General features: G+C 49.8%; 1 long non-coding RNA gene across 2 annotated transcripts in view; it reads right to left on the reverse strand.

The window, feature by feature from the left end:
- LOC111756028 (uncharacterized) overlaps positions 1-13,931 on the reverse strand; it is a 143,689-nt gene extending 129,758 nt beyond the window's left edge. The window contains exon 1 of one of the 2 annotated variants that reach the window (XR_002790528.2): positions 13,714-13,929. This is a non-coding gene — a long non-coding RNA (uncharacterized LOC111756028). Of the gene's footprint in view, positions 1-13,713 lie in introns of both variants that reach the window. The other variant, XR_010041209.1, reaches the window with a different exon arrangement.
- Positions 13,932-23,224: the final 9,293 nt, after the last annotated feature.

Below are 23,224 nucleotides of genomic sequence, written 5' to 3' on the forward strand. Positions count from 1 at the left end.
TCTCCTCCTCTAACCTGCAGGTGTTGGGAACATTGCTGCAGGACAGGAAAGGGCCTCGACGCTCAGAAGGAGGGGCTCAGAGGGGTCCCCAGAGGCAGCAGTGATGTGGTGCTGGCAGGATCACAAGGTCCAGCACAGGAGACACACAGTCAACGTGCGGGGCTCAATTTAACTGATTGCTTGTGAAGTGTATGTATAATTTAATACAAGAAGAGTGTGCCCATCCAAAAACCGGAAACATGAGATACTCCGACTCTAACACACTTGGAGCCACAGAGGAAAATTTTCGCATCACAAAACTTCAATTGATACACAAAATTAACAGACTATATGAAATTACTGTCAGCTTGGTGTACAATAGATATGGGAAATGCAAATCAGTTTTGGGTTCAGATTTGCTTCCCATCGAAGTGGTTCAAACTGGTACACAGGATTTAGCATTGCTATGAGGCCATCTTATAACTATCACTAACACTAAAGAACATTGTGTTAGATTGTGACTGTATAGATTTATTATGATTATTTTTAATATTATTATTGGTGCTTCCTCTCACTCTGTCTTTCTCAAAAACAAAACCTGGACCTTCCACTGACACGATCTGGAGTTCCTCCTTATTCTCACAAGAACCTTACACACTCCAGGTGCAGGCTAAGTCCCTACAGCTTCCCAGGGCGACCTCTTTGAGTATCCCACACACACACTACTGAGCTCACAGGATGACCTCAGCCTCTTTGCAACAGGGTGGCTGATGGGTTTGTTCCTTTAAGAATTTCCCCACGATCACTCACTGTTAATAAAGAGAAATCTGAAAATCATGGCTTTTTCCCCGGTGAAATCACCAATGGCTCACAGGCGGACAGGGCAAAAGTCAGTGAGCTGGCCGGAAACCACGACTGCTTGGTAACAGCCGACCCACGCATCGCCCCACACACTGGCCTGCGCCTGCCAGCAGAACACCAAGGACCAGCTCCCTCCAAAATTTAAAAAAAAAAAAAAGCAGCAGGGGAGGTGGGAAACAGCCAGCATATTTTCAGGGAATGGAGGAGAAGAGAAAGGAAAAGAGCAGAGCTACATGAACTCCAGAAGACACTGGCTTGTCCGGGCACACAGAGCCCCCATCAGGAGAGGAACTGAAGAAGTGATTCGGGACAGCACCCCGAGTTCTCAGAGAAAACGGCACCTCAGAGGCAGCTGCTGACACACGCAGTCCTGCACCCTTAAACTTGGATATGAGAACACCTGAAGTCAGCAAATATTATGTTTAAGCAGGTTTCTGTGTGTTTATTTTTTTGTGTTCTGCTGTGCTGCAAGTCTAGCCCAAGGCTTCCAGCACCTGCCACTGTGCACCCCTCACATGCACACACACACATACACACACACACATACACACACACACACAGGCACAGCCCTCCCAGGGTGTGGTGTGCGGCTGGGGAAGGAGCAGAGGCGGGACTGCAGCGCACTTCTCTCGCCCTGCACTGTGGTGCACCTGTCGCGCTGCCTTACGGCCCATGCGCCCCTAAAACCGCTCCGTTTGCAGCCCCTGTCAGGAACCCACCGCAGCAATGTAGAGCCATGGGCAGGGGCAGCCGAACGCATTCACAGGGTACCTGGAGGGCAGTTCTCCTCTCAGAGAGCAGCTGGGGGAAAGTGGGCCACTTTCTGGAAAGAGTGAACTGCAACTCTCAAACAGAAGCGGGGAAGGGCCGACTCACGACCCACTGCCCCGAAGACCTCGGCTTTCTCACTGTACCCAAGAGGCGATTAGAAAACAATCTGCATAGAAACCATTGTTCGTTTTCTATTAGCTGGTTCTACATACCCTGTAATTCTTGCATTCTCTTGAATGGCTTCACACTGTCTTGATATGCTTGATGCTATAGCCATACGAAGTTACATTCAAATAATTCAAGGAAAGAGGCAATAAGGCGACTACTATTATGTTAGATTATCTGGTGGTGAAATAGAATGATGCTTGAATTGTTCGGTTCTGACCTGCGTTGTTCTGTTACAATGTCCTCTCTTATCTCAATCTCCCCCCTTTTTTAAATTAATCTATTTTCTCTCATTTTTTTAATTGAGGGAAAACTAAATTTAAAAATAGTGGGACATATTATAGTAACTTTCTTGGTTTTCCTATTAACCTGATTTGAACCCCAGTAATGCTCTCCCCATCTTGTTCTCTCTGATTATACTATATTCTATTTTGTTTGATAGTATCAAGTTTGAGGGTATAGGCAACCATTTTGAAGGCAATAAGATATACTATGATGCCCATTATGGTTTGACTATTATCTTTTTTTGAAGTCCTGTAAGGTCTCCAGTGTGGGTTGTATTGGGCTTGTTCTGTACTGTTTTGATCAATTCTATTATACCTGATGATATAGGCAACTCAATTTAAAAATAGCAAGAGGCACAATGGTAACCACTTTTGATCACCTGGTATTCTATTTCATGTACTATGCCCACCCTTCTGTTCTGACTCTGTTTTGCTTAGTAACGTTTGGTTTTATTCTCTGCAAAAAAAGTAATAAGAATTGTGGGAGTAATAAAACCCAAAAAGTCTAATTGTTACTGTAAAAAAGAGAGGAAAGGAAGGTGGACTAAGGGATATAACTGCAGGAATGTTCGAGTGTGTAGGATGGAAAACCATGTTGCTGAGTTTTTGTTGGATCATTGAACGGAACTGTCTCCAATTTCACTGTATGAAGTCCACTTTACCTGCTTTAATTTTGTAATTTGGATAACTGTTTTTGGGAAGATAATATGTAACCTATGAACTGGTGATTTCTTACTGTATATTTTTTTTCCTTGAAATTCTGTATTACTTGTACTCTTTTACTGCTTTGTTTTTTTTATGCCCTTTCTTTTTTTCTCTTTAAGTAAAAAAAAGAAAGAAAGAAAAAGAAAACAATCTGCAGCCTCCAGTCCCTGGGAGAATCTCATCACCCGCACAGCGGAAGCCCTGGGAGGCAGGTTTCTTGGCCACTGGGTCCACCAGGGTCCACAGTTCACTAAAGCAACCTCAAACAGGTCACGCAGGAGGGTCTCCGCTGCTTGTTAAAAGCTCCTGAGTGCTGGCACCTCAGGATCCAGTCTGCCTGGCAAAAAACTCGCCCAGCTGAGGGTCGGAGGTACCACACAACACCTCTGTCCTGGCAGGCTGGGCGGAGAGCCTGCTGCCCAGGGAGAAGGAGCACTTCGGCTGCCTGTGACACCGCAGGTGTTAGGAAGCTTCCAGGGCCAAGTTCTGGAAACTCCTCTCAGAAGACAGCTGCCAGCCAACGTTTATACAGCACAGTGATGAACCCTCGCCCTCCTTCCCACCCACGGCTGGGTTTTTAAAAACCTTCTGTCTTTTCTATCACGGGGAGGGAGTATGCAGGGAATGTCTTCCTAATGGAGAAGGCATGTGTGGAATGGCCCGAGTCATACGGGAGTGACACAGCCTTCCACGGCCAGCCTGGCCAGGAGGGACCTCGGGAGCAAGGCCAGGCCACAGCCACCAGGCCCCCAAGCCAGGTCCCGAGCCCCCCAGGGGTCTCCTTCAGGGAGGCTGGTCCTCCTGCTGTCCTGAGGGGAGGTGTCCCTTGGAGGAAGAGGAGGAGGAGGAGAGCCTGTCCACTCCCTGGCCAGCTAGGCAGTGTGGCCCCACCTCCCAGGTTCTGCCAGCCTCTGCAGCTTGCTGCATGGAGAAGAACAGTGTACCACAAGGACAGGGCAGCTCCCTTAAGACACGCCAATGCCCAGACTGGTTGACGCGATCCCAAAGGGATCCCAAAAAGCTGCAGTGACTCACAGCTTAAACAGGACTGAGGCTTCGGAACAAACTCAGTCACAGCAAAAGCCCGGAGAGATCTCTGCCCTCCATGATAGCCACCCCTCCATAAATTCTAGAGGGCTTTCCACACAGAGCACCTTTTCCTTTCCTGTCTCTTTATGAAGACAGGAAAAACCAAGCATCGACCAAGAGGGCAGCAGACGTCCCTCGGCCACATGACCCAGAGCGCCCTTTAGGAGCTCACGCCTCACTTTCACCTGGCCGCTGCCCTGGTTCCCGCTGCCCACAGAATAAAAGTGCCCATGCCTAGGCAGGCTTGGAGGTCCCTGGCCATCTCCTCAGGGCCACCAGGGATCTCAAACCTTTCCCTGGAGCAAAAGGCCTTTATCCTCCAAGTGAACAGAATCTGTCCTCTCTCCCCATCCTGCTGCTGGGGCACTCCAGCCTCACAGCCCGCTGCTCCAGCAGGCCAGGGCCTACCCTCTTGGCAGCCCCCAGACTCAGAAGAGCAGCTCTCCCACCCTGCACTCTGCGTCTGACACCCACCAACACGGGCCTCCAGCCGACCCCCCCCACCCTCCCCCCACCCCGCACCCCACCCTCCCCCCACCCCGCACCCCACCCTCCCCCCACCCCGCACGTCCCCTTCCTGACCTCCTTTCCATCCGGGCCCTCCCTGAGTGTGTTTTACAGAGCCCGGACGGCAGCCCTGAACACTCATGTCCCCAGATCCCCTCCACAAGTTCTCAGAACGCTAAGCATGCATGCAGGCACCTATGTTCTTCCTTTACAAATATGAAAGAAGACAGGATGTTAAGTGAGATGAGCCAGGGTGGGAACACAAAGGCCGGCGATCTCCCTCCCCTGTGGGCCCGAAAAGAGCTGAGCTCACAGAGGGTGGAACAGTGCGTACCAGAGGCAGGGCAGAAGGGCGGGGCGGGGGTCCCAGGAGATAGGGGAAGTGAGATCCAGGGCGTACTGCACAGGCCACGGGATTATTCCAAAGAGCTAGGAGAAAGGATTTTGCACACCTTTTGCTACAGGAACAATAATAAATATTCCAGGAAACAAATACGCTTACCTCCACTTAAACATCACACAACAGGCACGAGCTGAAACCACATGGTGCCCGAATATGGGGACAGTTTTAGGGCCATGTTAAAAAGGGAGCTGGGGATTTACCTCAGTGGCACAAGCGCCTACCCTGCCCAGCAAGCATGAGGTCTCACGTTCAATCCCCACAACAAAAAGAAACCAAAACACACACACACACACACATGCCCCAAAGGAAAGTGAAAGTAGACTCTGGCCTCCCACTGGCCAGTCCTTTTTCCCCTCCCAGATGGTGACCCTGACCTTGACGCAGGTACTTCCGGCCCATTTTCTGAATATTCACACCCACGTCTAAAGATCCTCTTGTGGAACAGCGGGTGCCTAGAGCCCAGGGCCTACCCTGCAGGCGCTGCCCACAAGGCTGTGCAGGGGGTGACGTGAGTCCAAAGCTGGGCCAAGGAGCCCGCCTGCTGGCCACCCAGAGCCAGGAGCAATCCTCGGGGTGCTGCAGCGTTTCCCGCCAACACATGGCACTTCCACGAGCTTGGTTTTAGGAAGGAAATTCAAATCTGTTTCCATGTACCACTCATTTTGCTTTCTTCTTTTGCAGATTTTTTTTCCATATCTTTTGCCCACTTTGTTAAAGGGCTGTTGACTTTGGGGGATTCCTTATACATTTTAGACAGAGGTGATTTAGAGTATGTTACACACATCAGAAATGTCTTCCAAGCCTTTCATTTGCCGTTAGACACCACTGGAGATTTTGTTGCTTAGGTACACTCTTTTCTTTTTCTGTCCTTTTCTATCACCTTTTGCCAGTAGTGAGGACTGAACTTAGAAAACCCATTTTATTTTCACTTTGAAACAGGCTGCTGCTCTCCAACTTAGACTCCTCCTGCCTCAGCCTCCCGAGTAGCTGCATCTCGAGTGCCACAGCACAGGACTAGTAGTGCTGCGTCCTTTACTACACAGACACATTAATTACTGAGTCCTTTCCACTTGCAATCTGCCTCTCACCAAGGTTACCTCTCTAGAAAAATGCCAGTTGCTTAGGCAGGACTGTGGGGTCAAGCCTTCACCCCTGTGGAGGGTCCCCACCCTGCTCCAGGTCCTCTCCCGTGTGCTAGTCTACGAGTCGTTTGCCCATGGCCATCTCCCACTGAGGAGGAGCACTGTGGGCAGAGACACCACGCTTTCTATGACCCCTGTAGGATGCCTCGTCCTGCTCAGCCACTGGCCCATGGCAGATGGTCCCCAACCTTGCTGGAGACTCAATGAGGGTGAAGAAAAGCCCAACCCTGGCATACATGATGGACACAGCACATTGCACACACTAAGGACACATCAGGGGGTCTCTAAGAACAGCGCACGTCACAGGTCTTGCCAGAAAACAGCAAAGGCAGGCGTGCAGACCTCACTACCACAGTATTTATCTAAAACTCTGAAGTGCTTGGGTTTCACAATGTCAAAGTCCAGGGACTCAGCCATGCACAGGGGCACTGCCTCTCATTCAGGCATTAGGAGAGGCTGAGGCAGGAGGGTCTCAAACTGGAGCCCAGCATGGACAACTTAGTGATTTAGCAAGACTATGTCTCAAAATTTTAAAAGGGGGTGAAGCACATAGGACGTAGATCAATGCAAAAGCCTCAGATTCAATCCCCAGTATTGAAAAAGAAAGAAATCAATCAATCAATCGATCAATCCTAGGTCTAGAGATTTTCATCTTTAATTGAAAAATAGACAATCTGACCTATACAAACAGCCTAATCTTAAGACAGGGATCTACATCAGGCAGACTGGGAAGTTCAGAGTTCATCCACCAAAGTGTCCAAACCCAAGGCGCTAATAAGTAAGCAGTGAAGCAGTAACCAAACAGAGACTCTGTTTACCCAATAAAATGGCAGAAACAAAACACAGGTAATATACAGAAATGCCCAGTGAGCTAAGAATACTAGGAAAAAGCTATGTTTGGTAGCACATGCCTATAACCATAGAACCGAGGGAGGCTACAACAGGAGCATCACAAACCCAGGCCCAACCTGGGCAACTTAGCAACTTGGTAAGACTTTGTCCTAAAATAAAAAATAAAAAGGACTGGGGTGTGGCCCAGTGCAAATGTCCTAGGCACAACCCCAATACCACAAAGAATAAAAGTAACATCCACAGCAAAGGAAACCACCAGTGGTGTAAAGAGACAACCCATACAATGGAGGAAATCGCCAGCTATTCCTCAAAAGATGTGTATTTAGAATACAAAAAGAATAAAAAAATTAAGCCCACCTAATTTTAAGATTCAATCAAAAATGAGTCTGAAGTTCACAGACACTTCTCAGATGAAGCAGTACAGCCAATACACACATAAAAATTCTCAGCAGCACCAGCCACTGGAGAGATTCAAATCAAAACAACACTGTGATGCATGTGTGCCCATGTTTATAGCAGCACAGTTTGTAACAGCCAGATCTTGGAAACAATCTAAACACCCACTGACTGAAGAATGCATAAAAATGATGTGGTGTTTTTATACAATGGTGTACTACTCAGCTGTAAAGAAGGATGATCCAGAGGCTTAGAGGGAAATGGATTCAACTTGAGATCCTCTCATTCATGAAATGTGTAAGACACGCCTGTGTGAACATCACATGGTCTCATTAGTGTGAGAAGCTGAACACCTGTGTATGTGTATGTATACAGGTATCAAAAAATAGTTAAGACAGTTACATACTGACTACTCTGAGTTCACTGAAGAGAAGATTTGTGCCAGCATTGTTCAGACAACTGAATGCAGGTGTCCATGCTCTGGGTGAATGATCTGGGGAAGACGGTGCGCAATGTATGTATCATTGTTGTCCTGACTGACGTGTTTTGAAATTTTGGTGTTTTTTTCCTACTTCTTTTTTTCCTTTTTCTCCTTGAAATAAAAAGGACTAATGAAAAACCAGGTGTGACAGCACAGGCCTATAGCCTCAGCACACCGGAAACAAGGCAGGAGGCTCAGGAGTTTGAGGTCAGCCTGGCCTGCAGAGCAAAACCCCACCTGGACAGGGAAAGGGGGATTAACACTCTATTTTCCATTCTTCCTTCCTGCTTTTTTTTCTTGTTTTGTATGAAGTCTCTGAATTCTACCCATACCCAGGATGTACATCTCAAGCGCAGGTCCCAGCGCTTATTGGTCACCTGGGCTAGTAATGCTCTCCCTGAGCTCACCGGGCACAGCAGCAAACAGTCTCCAGCCCAGCACTGCCGCCACGTCCAGGCAGACCCAGACCCTGTGGCCCTGACGCCAACCCCTCCTCAGCCCCAGCCCCATGCAGCCAGGCGGATGGCTCCGGAAGCTGAGTCAGACAGCGTGAATGACCTTCTGCTCGCACCCTCTGGCCGGCTGCCTGCAGGTGAAGGACAGAAGCTTTTCGGACTTCCCACAAGGCCCAGGTGTGCCACTCACTCTGCACCCTCCCGTTGCCGGCGGCCTCATCCTCCCGCGCTCGGCTCTCTCTTCTTGCTGCTCCCCTGTCTCCAGCCTGGCTCCCACCCTGGGTTCCCCACTGAAACACACAGCCCCTGTTCAACCCTCAGGGCAGCTCCTGAGTCATCTCCTCAGCCTGGCCTGCCCTGAGGAGCTGCCCTCTCTCCCCTCCCCTCCATCCCCTCCACAGCTGCCTGCCAACACACCATCCTCTTTTATTTATAATGCCAGATCCTGCTCATCTGCACAGCCCTTCAACCACCTAAGTGCAGCGAGTGCAAGACTCTGACCTTCTGGGGCTGGGGATTTAGCTCAGCGGCATAAGCGCCTGCCTTGCAGGCAGGCAGTCGTGAGTTCGATCCCTGGTACCGATAAAAAGGAAAAAGACCAAAAAAAAAAAAAAAAAAGACTCTGACCTTCTGTGCTCCTTTCCACATCCGCTGCGCCTGGATAGGCAGCACAGAATAGAGACCCAATAAATTCACGCCCAACGCCCAATGATGAATGAAGAATGAATCAGTGAGGGAGGGAACGCCAGAGCTTTCAGCCACAAAGAGCTTACCATTTAGTGCGCACGGGGCCCATCGAGAAGATAAGCACAGAGGAGGGAAAACGGGAAAGAGGGGCCATCATTTTATCAGACAGTCACCAAAATAAACAATGATGGGGACCCCAGCCACTGCCAGGGCCGCAGTACCCACCACACACCAGGCCCTGCACCTAGCACCTGACGTCAGGACGCGAGGTGCCAGCCACACAGCCCACACCACCTCCATCCGTCCCCTGCACTCTGAGGTCCACCCTGACCCCACTGGGCAGCGTCAGGCAGAGCAGATGCCACAGGAGGGCAGAGGTCCGTGTCTGCAGTCCTTTCTGATCTACCTCCAGCAGCAACCACAGTATCCAGCACAGAAGGCTCAGCAAGTCAGTGAGTCAACCACACAGCCAGAGTGAGGCTCACCTGCCAAGGAGACAGAGTCCCGAGAAGGAAACACTGCCGGCTGCTACCATGGCTCAGGCAAGAGCTCACTTCCTGTGCTAAGTGCTGGGCACCCTCCCCGGCAGGGAAAAACCTCTGTCCCCCTGTCCAGCACGGTGAGCTTCAGTACTGTGCACAAGCAGCACAGCGCCCCCAGCTCCTGGCCTTCCAGACCCCACCTTGGCAGAGGCCTGCTTTCTTCTCGAGTTCTAATGTACAGCTGCCGGGGCTTTCTTTCTCCCCGAGGCTTGCACAGAACTGCAGAGAGCTGGCTGCCGTCTCATGGTCTACATTAACCATCATATCACTGTGCACGGCACAATGCACTCGGAAACCATGGCTTGCTGCAGCCACAGGAAGCAATAAAGCTCAGTCACTGTGACAGGAATAACACTCACTGGCTTTACTGGGTGCTTCCTAGGATCCCAGCAGGCCCTCTGTTCTCTGAGGTCACCTGTGAGCTGGTGCTTTATCACACCTATTCTGCAGCCAAGAAGACCGGGATGCAGAGGCCCTCCCGATGGCCCTGATACCTCTGCTGCTCTCTGGCTTCCCTTTTCCCCTGCAGATAAGCTCCCCCCCCCACACTTCCCACCAGGCCAAGCTGTTAAACACATAAACAAAGCAATGCCAGCTCCTTGATTCCTGAAGACCAAGCAGTTTCTGGAAGATACTTGATTCAACAGATACCAAGCTTCTCTGGGTACCAGGTACCCACGCCTTGAGTTCACAGCAAGGGGATAAAAGCACATAAACAGACAACACCCCCGAGGCTCCCTCCCACCCACCCCCAAAGAGGAAGACAATTCAAAATTCTGAAACTCAACAATTGAAATGAAATCATAGGCTGGAGACTAGCTCCGGAGTACAGAGCAGATGCCTGGACATGCACAATGTCCTGGGTTAGAGCCCCAGCGCAGAAAAGAAAAAGAAAAACCCATGAGACCATTTTGATGTCATCTATTTAAAGTCTTGAGTTTTCTGTTTTTGAGATGCAGTGTCACCATGCTGCCAAAGCCTGGTCTTGAACTCCTGGGCTCAAGCAATGCTCCTGCCTCACTCCACCACCGAAACCTCTGGAGAAGCCAGGATTACATGAATGCCCCATCACATCCAGCGACCATTCCCATTCATAAAGACAGAGCCCAGGGAGGCGGCCATCGTCCTCACACTGCTGGCGTCCCTGCAGGATCTAGGCCCCCCAGGACAGACGCAGGTGCTGTACTCATGGCAGGTGGGGAGCAGGACAGTGATGAGGGCAGGAGTTCCACCGCCCATCGGTTGTGCAAGCTGAAAGTAATTACAACCTGGAGACAGTCTTAGACTGGGTTTGGCCACTCAGCCCTAACAAGATGCCACGGCCTTTTGAAAATGATCAGACATCTTGTGCCAAGATGGAGCCTTCTGAACGCCACCTATGTGAAGCACTCCCCTGAGCCCTAAGGACCCCTGACCCATCGAGGCCAAATGTTCCCATGCTGAGACTTCACCCAACCTCCCCCATTCCTCTGCTCTCTGCCTGCTGCACTGGGGCAGAAAAGCTGGCAGCAAGAGTAGATGGTATTGTCACACATGCTGTGTGGGCAGAGGGGGTGCACCAGGCCTCCAGCTCAGCCACGGAGCATTCTCTGCTTGTTCTTAATACCACCCTCTGACTTCCAAGAATGGGCCCAGGAGTCAGAGGGGCCTGGTCCAAGTCCCATCTGCCCTGTCGCTGCTGAGCTATGTGACCAGGGTGATATTTTTAACTTCTGAGCCATGCAGAATAAAGATGATAGTAATCCGATTTTACAGGAGATTCCCTGGGAAATTAAATGAGATAGGATGTCTACCCCATCTAGAGCCGAGCCTGGGCCACCACAAGATCTCCAATATCACCCATTTTGTCCTAAGTGCCACGGTGCATGGGCAACACACACACAATGAGTGAGCTTGGCACAGTAAATGATTTAAAGTTATCGCCCGCACTACTCCTGTTCTGCTATTATTCGTTCTTACTGTTGCTCTTAAGGGGCTCCTCACAATCACTCAGTGACAGAAGAGACCAATGAGGCTCCTAGCAAATGGTGCATTTTGTCTCTGAGACCTGGAATTTCTGAGATTTTCTGGGGAACGTGTAAGTGCACGGAGTGTGGTGTCACACAACCGTAAGGTCAGCTCTCTGTGTAAGGCTGAAGCAGAAAGATCAAAAGTTTGAGTCAAGCCTGGGCAGCTGAGTGACTTTATAACTCAAAATTTTAAAAATTTTTTAAAGGTTTCAACGGAGCAAAGGCCTTAGTACTACTCCAAAGTTGCCATGACTGTCAATAAGACCCACCACTGGTTACTCTTCTGCAGGTCTCAGCTCTGCCCCGCTCCAGGGAGTCAAGGTCCCCCTGGAGACACAGCCTGGTCTCTCAGTGAGGTCAGAACTGGCAGCAGGAGAAATGGGGAGTGGGTTCCAAGAAGATCCCATCTACAACCAACTAGAAAAATTAAATACAAAGCCAGGCCATCAGAAAAGCCAGAAAACAAAAACTCGGCAAAGCACAGCCATTAGCAGCCCTCTCCACTGACACAGATCGGCTGTAAGCAAAGCCCTTGGCACCCTCAGTCAAACGTCCACACACCCATAGTCTGAGCACAAACAGAAGAGGAAGAGCGTCTGTGGCCAAGAGGCCCTCCACCCAGCTGCGGAGAGACAGTGTCCATCCGGGTCAAGCACAGGGACCCAGACAAGGCACACGGACTCTGGACCTCAGCTCCCACACAGGGAAAAAAATTGCCCCAAACCAAGGATTGGTTCAATTGGAACCAATGGATGGTGGAATTCACCAGATTTTTAGAACAACAGTCATGCAAACCAAAAGGCGTAGATACTGCACAAACCAGAGAAGAACTCCCACTCTCTCCTTCCAGCGGTAGGACGCTTAGGCCATGGAACAGCCAGGGTGAATGAGGGGAAGGGGCAGGCAGTGTAAGACAAAGATAAAGCAAAATTGATCAGAAAAAGAAACCGGTGTCTACTTTTCAAGAGAAGTGAGTATATGCAAACTCTGACACACCAAGCAGGTAACACAACAAGAGGCAGCCACCCCTAACCAAGCAAAACAGCAACACCACCCAAGGTTGCAGCAAGTTGCTTCCAGGCACCCAGAAGGCCAGCATTACAGCCCCCAAGGGAGTCACCCAGCCTGCCCGTTCCCCGACCCAGGAGCAGAACTCACCCAGCCCAGTGCCAAGGCCTCGGAACACAAGGTGCATCCTCACCTCCAAGACGGAACTCATTTCAAATGGTAGAGAGTAGGCTTTGTAATGGGTTCTGTCTGTCCTTTGGCTCTCCTGAAGGGCTCGCTCCTATAGTCAAGCTTCCAGTAAGTTCCACTCTGGGTTCCAAGGATCGATACAACCCCCTGTCTGTGGGGAGAGCTTCAGAAAGACGGGCTATGACCACAGGAACAAGCCTCAACTTGTCTCTGCCCATATGCAAAACAGGCCTGCAACATCCTCTAACCCACAGTTCAGCACGGATACAGTCTCTAGGACCTTGGCCCCCTGCCACACACCACAGGCACACAGCTTCTCCACGTCTCCTGCAGCCTGGATCCAGCACCACCAATCCGAGTGGGCGAGCAGGCGCTGCCAGCCTCACTCTGGAAAACACGAGCCCAGAAAAGAAACAAAAATCTCACTATCCTGTCCCCAACACGCTCTCAAGTGTTTTTCTTCTCTAATCTTGTATACTGGCCTGCAATCAGGAGCCAGAGAGAAGGAAAGAATATCCCACGCGTGTAGACTATCCGGAAAATTCACCATGTGTCCAGACACCGTGCACATGCAGCCTCGCAGCCGTGCTTCCTGGAAGTCTCCTAGCAGACCACACAGCCTGGCACCAACACAAGCGCCACAGGCCAAGGGAAGGCAAACCTAATTACACCAACAACCCCTCCAAAAAGAATTCCCATCCCAAGGATGTGGACGCACCCAGCAAACTCAGGGATGCAATGCAAGGGCAGAGAAAGTTTCAAAACATAGGGACTGAGTTTTGGGAAATCACCTGGGGGGGGGGGGGGCGCTGGTCAAAGGATGGAGCAAGCATCACACATGCACAGACCTCTAGTTTCGCAAAAGAGGCCTCCAAACCGCATGGGCGGCCCCAAATCCGTGGCTGTTGGGGAGGGGTCTATTTTGGGAGATCAGTAATAAGGGTGTGATCAAGTGTACCCATGAGAACGACCTCCGGGCCCCGGCCGCTCCGTGGCACCGCTCCCCTCCCCCTCCCGAACGCCGGACTCGCTGCCAGTCGCGAGTGTGGAGAGCAGGGACGCACACGGTTAACACGCACACTGGGCACCCTAGGGCCCTTTCCTTCAGCCTGTGCTCACCGCGCATCCCTACCCGCAAGGCCAAGGCTCCAAGTTTCCAAAATCGCAGAGGACAAAATTGCAACTTACCGGAGGGTGGATCCGGCCCGTCTCGCAGGTCGCCGGGGCCGCCGACATCCTCTCTGCGCCGAGACACACTCTCGGGGCTCGCGGGTCGGCGCACCCCGGCCCGCAGCTCCTCGCCGCTGCCCTCTGCCCGCCGCCCGCCCGCCCCGGCCCGCGGGCCCATGTGCTCGGCGGCCGCACGCGCTCTGCCCAGCCGGAGAGCGGGGCTGGCGGGTGGCCCGTGACGTCACGGCTCGCGCTCGGGCTGGGCGGGGGAGGGGAGCGGAGCGGAGCGCGCCGCCCGCCGCGTGCGTCCCGGGCCCCGCGTGCCCTGTGCCACGGTCCCAGGGCGCGCGCCCCTGTGCCCGCCGCGGGGGGCACCGAGCTGGGCCGGCCGCGCCGGAGCGTGGCGGGCCTGGGCCACCGCGGCTTCCGAGGGCCCAGAGGGCGCGGGAGGCAGCGCTACTCACCAGGCTGGGCGGGGACGGGGTCCCACTGAGCTGCCCGCGGAGCTTCCCGCGCCCGCCCGCTACTGGGCTTGGCCTCGACCCGCTTTCCAGACGGGGACGACGAGCGCGGCCGAGGCGGAGAGGCGCACGACCCCCGCCGGGCTGCAACCTCCGCGCCCCGCGCGCCGCCTTGGGTACCACTCCGCACCCGCGGCCGCCCTGCGCAGACTCCCGCTGTCACCAGCACCCCGGGTGCACCGCCGGCGCGGGGGTGCTCGACCCCGTGCGTGACCCCTCCGCGGCCTCCCGCCTGGGTGTTAGCGCGAGGCTGCGCTCGGGCCTCGGTGGCCGGGTACCCTGCTGCTCTGGGCCGGGACCCCCGGGGCCCAGGCACCTGATTGGGGACCCCGGGATCTTTGGAAGGAAAGGAGCCCTTCTTCGCCCGGGACACCGCGTCCCACCCACTCTGACCCACCCACAGGGTCCCGTGTCCCCCCCACCCGCCTTGTCCTTGTTTTCCCTTCCCCGTGGCTTCTTCGCTCCGGAGGGAATCTCTTCCTCGATGGAGGCCCCTGGACGCCTGCAGCTTGTGCTCTGTGCTCACGGAGCCCTGCCAAAGGCCGAACAGGTGTCAGGCCGGTTCTCTGTGGAGGGCGAAGCTGACTAGAAACCGCTGTCCTCAGAGGACGTGGAAAGGATGAGAATTCGGGCCCCTGCAGGTGGAGGCCTCGGAGCCCCCTCCGCGGCCGGGGAAGGGTCCTCCTGCAGCCGACTGGCCTCCCGACCCGTTCCCAAGACTGCAAGCCGGCCTTCGAGAGAAGTACATCGTCCTTGCTTGCCTCCCCCAAGTACTCTCAGCTTTGCCCTTGACTCTGCTAGCCCTTCCTGGGCTTCTAACCTTACAATACTGATCTTAAAGCCGGCTTCGTTTTTCTTTTTAAACTCTTGTTTTGAATTTTAAAAACTCCGTAAAAGTTTACTTAACAAATTATTTTAAAATCCACACCATTCGTAACACACCTATTGGAGTATCTGCTTCCATTTTTAAAAGTCGTTTTTCTACCTGGAGTGGTAGCGTTGACCTGTAATTCCAGCACTTCAGGAGGCTGAAGCAGGAGTGTTGCAAGTTCCAGCCCAGCACTGAGCAAGTTATCAACTTAGCAAGCAAGACCTGACTCAAAATAAAAAAGAAAAGAAAAAATGTTAAGGATTTAAGGCCCTGGCTTCAATCCTCAGTACCCTCCCCCCAAAAATCACTTCTTGAAAAAGTAATGCACAAATGTGTTGTAAAAAGTGAAGAATTAAAATGATAAAATATAAATTATATCAGACACAAGTAACTTTCAAAAAGTTCAATAAATTCTAGACCTCATTTTACACATTTGAGAAATATTGATAGAGATGTATGAGTAGATACAGGTTTCACCAATTAATAAATTATTTTAAAATATTAGTATCTCCTAATTGCTAATTTTAAACTTAGTCTGAGTGTGAGTGCTGTGAAATGAACCCAGGGCCTGCTCTACTAAGCACTTAACTATCTTTTTTTATATTTTTTTATTTATTTTGAGACAGACTTTACAGTGTAGTTCAGGCTGACCTTGAGCTCACTATGTAGCCAAGACTGGTCTCAAACTCACAGTGATCCTCTGCCTCAGCTTCCAGATGCTGGGATGATAGGCATGCACAACTATGCCCAGCTCTTAATGATCTTTTAAAAGAAGAAAATGAATTAGTAAGTTTTAAATATCTCTTTACTACGTGAGAGATACTATTTTCTAAATAATCCTACAAAGGTTCAGAAAACTGATGTCAAAAAAAATGAAAAGGCCGAAGCAATGTGTTTCTGTGTCCACCTCTGTGCAGCACATGAGCCAGATTGTGTGACCTTTTCCCATCACCCTTCGCTTTGTCCTTATTAGTCAGTTGTGCTGTTTTCTTCACATTTCCACTCTCCATCCCAGAAGTGTGATTCCCAAGGTTGTTAATGTAGGGCTCGGGATGGGTCCTTCCTTCAGCGACTTGCTCTTTGAGACTGGCCCCTCTTCATCCAGTTCCCACCCTGCCTTCCCCTTACTGGGCGGAAGCTTCTCTAGAACCAGCTGTCCTGAGGCCCCACTGCCCTCCAGGTGTTCACCAGGTTTACAGCCACCCCTGCTTGGCCACTGATTTGTCTGCCTCTTTGGCTGGGTCAGAGGAGTCCACCCAGGTTGGCAATGTCCACACAGTCCTCCAGAGGACGGTGCCTGGCGCACACGAGGAACCCCCAGGCCAGTTAAAAGAGCAAGGCTCTGAGATTCTAAAAGGAAGAACCCAGCGGAAGCCCTGGAGAGAAGCAGTAAAACTAGACCAAAGTGGTCACCTTGGCAATGCAGGGGAAACAGAGAACAGATGTTGAGCACATCCAGGGGGCGAATTTCCCAGGTAAACCCTGCTGGGGAGAGGGAGGGCAGCAGGACCAAAGGCGACTGTGGGGTTTTGCTTTTGGCCCTTGGCATTCAGTGGTATCAGCCATGTAGATGGGAAACCAGAGGAGAAGGCGCAGCTGTGGCCAGGGAGAGTGGAGTACTCTGGACTGTGGGACGGGGAGGTCAACCAACCAATGTGCAGGGCGGGTAGCGGTCGGAGCCTGAGAAGATCTAGCCAGCCAGTGGGAATGTGGTTGATGCGCTGGGTGGTGACGATCTTGTGTGTAGGGAGGATTTTAAGGGAGAACCCCCAGAACCAAACTGAGGAATGACCATGGGTGGAGCCAAAAGAGGCAGACTTGCTGGTATTCTTGGTAAATCTGTGCAGCTTAGTCCTCCACTTTCTCCCTGACCTCAGTTATCCTGAAAGCAGGCAGGTACAGTAGCCCTCACCTGGAATCCCAGCATTCGGAGGAGGGGGGAGCCTGGGACAGGAGGACCCCAAGTTCTAGCCCACCTGGCAATTTAGCAATTTAGCGAGGTCCTGACTCAAAATATGGGAAGGGAGCTAGGGGCTGGGGGTGTAGCTCAGGATCCAGGCCCTGGGGCCAGTCCCCGGGGGATTAATGGAAGGAGGCCCCCCCTACCCAGTGTCTCCCTGGTGATCCATTCCACAGTCACCCAGCCCACTCTCCTCACACTCACAGTCACTGCTCTGGAGCAGGTTTTCCTCACTTCCTTCTGGAAGTGATGACACAGGGTTTTCCCTCTGTCCCAGCTCAGCCCACTGCGTCTCATGAGCTGCCCCTGCTCCTGGCCTCTGTTAGGGCTCAGCAGGTGCTGTCTTCCATGGCTGCTGTGTACCTGCCTCCAGCAGAGCAACCTCCCTGCTCACGGATGCTGTGGTCAGGCTGCAGCCGCCCTGCCTCACAGCCTCCCTGGGGATCCCTCCACCAGCACTGGCTTCCGGCTTAGCCTCAGAACAGCCCTCCTTAGGAAAGCATTGGCCACTAACTCTCAATCTCGGGACAGACAGGCCAGCTGAGGCCCAGAGAAGTCTCTGGTCTTGGTGAAGGTTATCCACAAGTGGCAGAGTCCGGACTGGATGACCTGTGTCCTCCACCACACAGCAGCTGCCCCAGACATGAGATGAAGCCAGGCCTGGCAAGACAGCCAGCTCATCACAAATCTCCACTTCCTGGACCTGCTGGCCACCGCTCACCTTCCTACGCAGGTGCCAGAAATGTCAGGTTTGACGTCACACAGAACCTAGCTTCAATCCAGTTGTCACTGTTTGACCCTGGGTGACTTCATCAGAGTCTCATAGTTTTCCACTTATTTTACTGTGATAAAATATAAGTAACATAAAATCGAATCATAGTATCTCTTAAGTTCAGCGACTTTATATAAACTCAGGACTGTGAAATGCTTGCTACTGTCTCTCTCCAAAACTCTTTTCATCTTGTAAAACTGAAACTGCACACATCAACCAACACATTCCTCTTCTGCTGCTCCCCCAGCCCCTGGAAACACTGCTTTCCTTTGTGTCTCTGCCCTGACTGCTCTACAGAACCTCATGGAAGTGAAATCACACGGTATTTGTCTTCTCTGTGACTCACTTAACTCAACAGCCCCAGAGTCCATCCATGTGGTAGACTGTGCCATCCTTCCCGTCCTTTTTCAAGCTTGAATAATGTGCCCTTGTATATATTTACAGTATTTTGTTTATGTCTTCACTCATCCATCCATGGACACGTAGGCGGACATGGCCGCCTTCTCGCTATTGTAATCAATGCTGCTCTGGACATTAGCACACAAATACCTCTTCAAGAAACTGCTTTAGGGCAACCCGCTCGGGACCATCTTCTGTCTCTTCAGACAGAAGCTTTCTTTCCCTAAATAAATACATTCTCTTCACCTCTGTTTTCCTAAAATCCCTCAATTTTAGAGAACACAAACTTGCAGACATAGTAAATTGGGCGTTTGGTTCCCCTGTATCAACATACATGCTCAAAGCAGCAAGAATGTTTACCTCCCCTTTTCCCAACAGCAGCCGGGATCCCCTCTTCAGAGGGGGCAATGTGAAACAAAATAGGGAAACAGGAATTAAGATTCTATTAGGCAGTAAAGACAGCAGCCCCAAAATGGAGCCATCTCTAAGACACTTTGTCTTTTGGGGTGTTTTGTTTTGTATCTTTTGGTTTTGTGTGTGTGTGTGTGTTGTTTTTTTTGTTTTGTTTTTTTTTTGTTTTTTTTTGTCTTTTTCATTTTTATCGGTACCAGGGATCAAACTCACGACCGTACACTTGCAAGGCAGGCGCTTATGCCGCTGAGCTAAATCCCCAGCCCCCTGCTTTTGTCTTTTTGAGACAGGTCTCACTAGGCAGTTCAGGCTGCCCTCGAGCTCACTTTGTAGCCCAGGCTAGTCTTAATTTGTGAGCCATCCTCCTGCCCCAGCCTCCTGAGTGCGGGATGACATGTGCACCACCATGCTAGGCTGCTTGTCACGTTCTCGCTTAAAATCCTTCAGTGGCTTCCCACGGACTCCACACAAGAAAGCTGCATTTTAGCCGGGTACCCATGGCATTCACTGTCTGGTTTCTTTCCCGTATTAGTTAGGAGTCTCAAAAAAAGAAAAAGAAGGAGAAGAAACTGCTTTCGACTCTGGGTGCTTATCCAGAAGTGGAATTGCTGGATTGGGCAGCAGTTGGATTTTTAATTTTTGGTGAGGCAGAACCCAGGGCCTTTACCCTGCTGGCAAGGACGCACTGCCAAGGTATTTCCCACTCCTTTTTTATTTTGAGGCAGGTCACCCAGCTGACTTCCAACCTTCTCCCCAGCCTCCACAGCCCTGGGATCGTCTGCGTACACTGCCACACCTGCCTTTAATTTTTAAAGGAACTTTATGCTGCTCACGCTTTTAAATAAAAAATTTATTTTGGAATAATTTGAGATGCACAGAAAGGTTGTAAAGCTAACAGGATTCCCACATACTTCTCTAAGTCTCACTTGTTGAGATCTACTGTTCCCACAGTACTTTTGTCAATACTGGGCCATCCCTCTCAGGCGTGATGGCACATACCTGTATTCCTAGTGCCATGGAGGCTGAGGTAGGAGAATCTCAAGTTTGAGGCCACTCTCAGCTACATAGTGAGACACAAAGTAAGAAAGTAAAACAACAAAACAACAACAATGAAAGCCTGGTTCATTACTAGAAACCAAACTCCAGATTTCCTTTGGGTTATAATTTTTCTGCTGCATGATCTCATTTATAATACACATTTAGTCACCCTGTCTCCTTAGTCTTTAGTGTGTGATTGTTTCTCAGAGTTTGCTTGCTTTTTGTGACTTTTGAAATTATTGAGGAATACGGAGATGTCAGTTTGTAAAATGCCCATCAGCTGGGGCTTGGCTGGTTACTTTCTAGTGATTAACAAAGTCTTAGATATCAGTAAAACGGACTGCTGAGCCTCCTTCACACAGGTGAAATTCAACGAGCTTTCATTATTTAAAACGGATAATCCTTGGATTGGCTGAGATATAAATAAATAGATAAAGAGACAGGCAGATAAATAGATTTCTTTCTATTTTTGAGACAAGGTTTTGCTATGCACATCTGGCTGAACTTGAACTCACTTTGTAGCTCAGGCTGGCCCCAAATCAGAGCAATCCTCCTGCCTCAGCCACCTGAGTGCGGGAATTACAGGTGTGTACCACCACACCCTGCTAGTTGATATATTAAATCCAACCAATTAGAGAGAATCTTACACCATTTGATCAAAACTGGCAATTTAGCTGCACTTAAATTCAATAATACAAGACCCTCTCTCTTGCACTTCAGGCTCTCATATGTCACAGTTCAAATACTGCAGCCCCAGAGCCTCATTTCAGTTCTGAGACAGTGGCTTACTCAGGTGAAAGGCAGCTGTGAGCTCTGCTGTTTCTTCTCTGGAGAAGTAGTCTCACTGTGAGTAGTCTGAGAATTTGGGCTCTGGAACTCGACACGCCTGAGTTGGAGTAAATTACCTGTATGCTGGTGAGCAAATCCCAACTTTCTATCCCTCAGTTTCTACCCTAAAATAGTCCAGTACAGGTTCTTACATCACAGACTGCCTGGGGGATGAAATGAATGGATTCATGGGTGGCTCAGTGTCTGGCGTTTTGTAAGCATCAGAAAATGTGATAGCTGCTTGTTTTCAAGGAGGGTCACAAGGGTTTACTGACTATTTCAGGGCGCTTGGGTTTGTGTCTGGTTTGTGACATACATGAGTGACTATTCATCATAAAAAGGGGCAAACACAGAAAAATATAGAGAACTTCACACTGACTAGGATTCTGTTGACACACTACGTTAACTTTATTATTTTCATCTTTCTTAAATATATGCTATATTTAAACATACAAATGTCAATTCTTTCACTTCTTCAAAGCTAGCATATCATATGCACGTGCCTGATTTCCTTTAGCTTAACTCCATGTTGAGAGCTTTTTCTATGACATTAATATTTTCTTTTTTTTTTTTTTTTTTTTTTTTTTTTTGTCTTTTTCCTTTTTATCGGTACCAGGGATCAAACTCACGACTGCCTGCTTGCAAGGCAGGCGCTTATGCCGCTGAGCTAAATCCCCAGCCCCCAACATTAATATTTTCATTAAATGTGGTTTTAAAGGCTTGCCTCCACCACCACGGTGGGCAAAGTCTCCCTCTGCTTCTGAGTGCAGAGGCTCTGGCAGCGGGCCGAGCCTATTCCATCACCTAGGAGACTGAGCCACCTTCCCCAGGACACACCTTTTGGTGGTGATATCTAATTGCTTCCTTGGATTCTGTGTCTGGAGATGGATGGCTGGAGTCACCAAGACTTTTTTACTTCAAATCCTTTAAACAATATTTCCCCATTTCCCCACCTTGTTCTCAACCCAGGCAACCAGGCTTCTGTTTTCTGCCTGTGCAAGCTTGGCTGATTTAGATTCCCCATGGAGGTGAGATCACGCAGTATTCGTCTTCCGGGCATGGCTCGTTTCACAGAGCATAATGGTCTCCAGATTCACCATGTTCTCGCAGGTGACAGGAGTTTTCCAGGCTGAATAATATTCCTCGGTGTGTACCACATTTTCTTAGTCACGCATTCATCAGTAGATCCACAGTGTGATGCCACTGTTGTGAAAATGCCTAAGTGACTGGGGATGCAGATGTCTCTTCACAGATGGGTTTCATTTCCTTTAAATAGACTCTCAGAAATAGGATGGCTGGATCTGTGACAGTTCTATTTTTAATCTATTGCGGAACTTCTGTACTGGTTTCCATAAGAGCTGTGCTCATTTACATTCCATCCGCGGAGGAGGGCTGGCTCCCCTTTCTCCACAGTCAGTCAACACTTATTATCTACAATAATCACTCTGACAGGTGTCAGAGGTATTTAATCATGGCCTGATTTGCATTTCCCTGATAATCAGTGATGCCCAGCACCTTTCCACACACCTGTTGACTTTTTCATTCCCTGCTTAGGAAACTGTTGAGTTCCTATGCTTATTTTAGTTGACTTGCTTCTTGCTTTCTATTGAGAATTTATTACCTGAGTTTGTCCTTACATAAGTGTGGTTTGGTTTTTTTTTGGTACTGGGGATCGAACTCATGACCTAGTGCTTGCCAGGCAGGCACTCCTGCCGCTGAGCTAAATCCCCAGCATTGATTCTTGCTTTCGAGTAGTTTACTTTCCTTACCTGTTTTAGACACTACTCCCTTACAAATGTGCAGTCTTTGAGTCTGTTAATATTTTCACTCATAGGTTATTTCTTCACCTGACTGTTTCTTTTGCTGTGTAGCTTGATAGATGCTACCCCATTTGCCTATTTTTGCTTTTGTTGCCTGTGCTTTGGGGATCATATCCAAAAGGCACTGCCAAACCACAGAAAAGGAGTTTTGTTCTATTTTTGAGGTGCTGGAGATTCAATCCAGGTCATCAAGCATGCTAGGCAAAGGCTCTCTCCCTGAGACATCCCTAGCCTAAAACAATGCAAGTCTGTGAATTTCTACCTGTTCCCCATGTGCTTTCTCTGTGGTCTTGCACTTTTTCCGGTGCTCCCATCAAGGGATTCTCTTTTCATGATGAGGAAAGAGAAAACGAAGAAGAGCATTTCATCTTTGTTTTAACCACCCGTCAGTTTATTAACCAGAAGGAATATCTCCCACTTGTGCACTGGCTCTTTGCACAATTTGATGAACATATTTTGTTTAGGCCCATTGCTGCTTTTCTGCTGAGGTGTCCTTCTTAATGTTTGCTCCCAAAATACATTTCCTTTATTTATCTTTATTACAAAGGCAGCACGTACCTGTTATTTTGAAACTTTGACACATACACCAAAAATAGTCATTGTTTACTATGAGACATGTCCTCTTTTAGATGTTTACATATACACACACAGGGAGGGAGAGGAGGAGGAAAGAACAGACAGACAGACAGAGACAAAGATCTACATTTTCCTTTAAGAAAATCAAACCATATATAGTATTTATAATCTGTTTTTGCTACTTAATAGTACATCAGGATTGCCTTTCTGTGCCAGGACATATATTTTGTAATACTAGTTTCTAATAGGCCTGCAGCATGTCACTGTGAGTTTGTGTCATAGTTTACTCAAGCACTACCTTACTGGTGGACATTCAGCTTGTTTGCAAATGTT

The sequence above is a fragment of the Cavia porcellus genome, unplaced genomic scaffold, assembly GCF_034190915.1.
Source record: "Cavia porcellus strain 051 isolate PalLab524CR breed Dunkin Hartley unplaced genomic scaffold, mCavPor4.1 scaffold_19, whole genome shotgun sequence".
Taxonomy (NCBI): domain Eukaryota; kingdom Metazoa; phylum Chordata; class Mammalia; order Rodentia; family Caviidae; genus Cavia; species Cavia porcellus.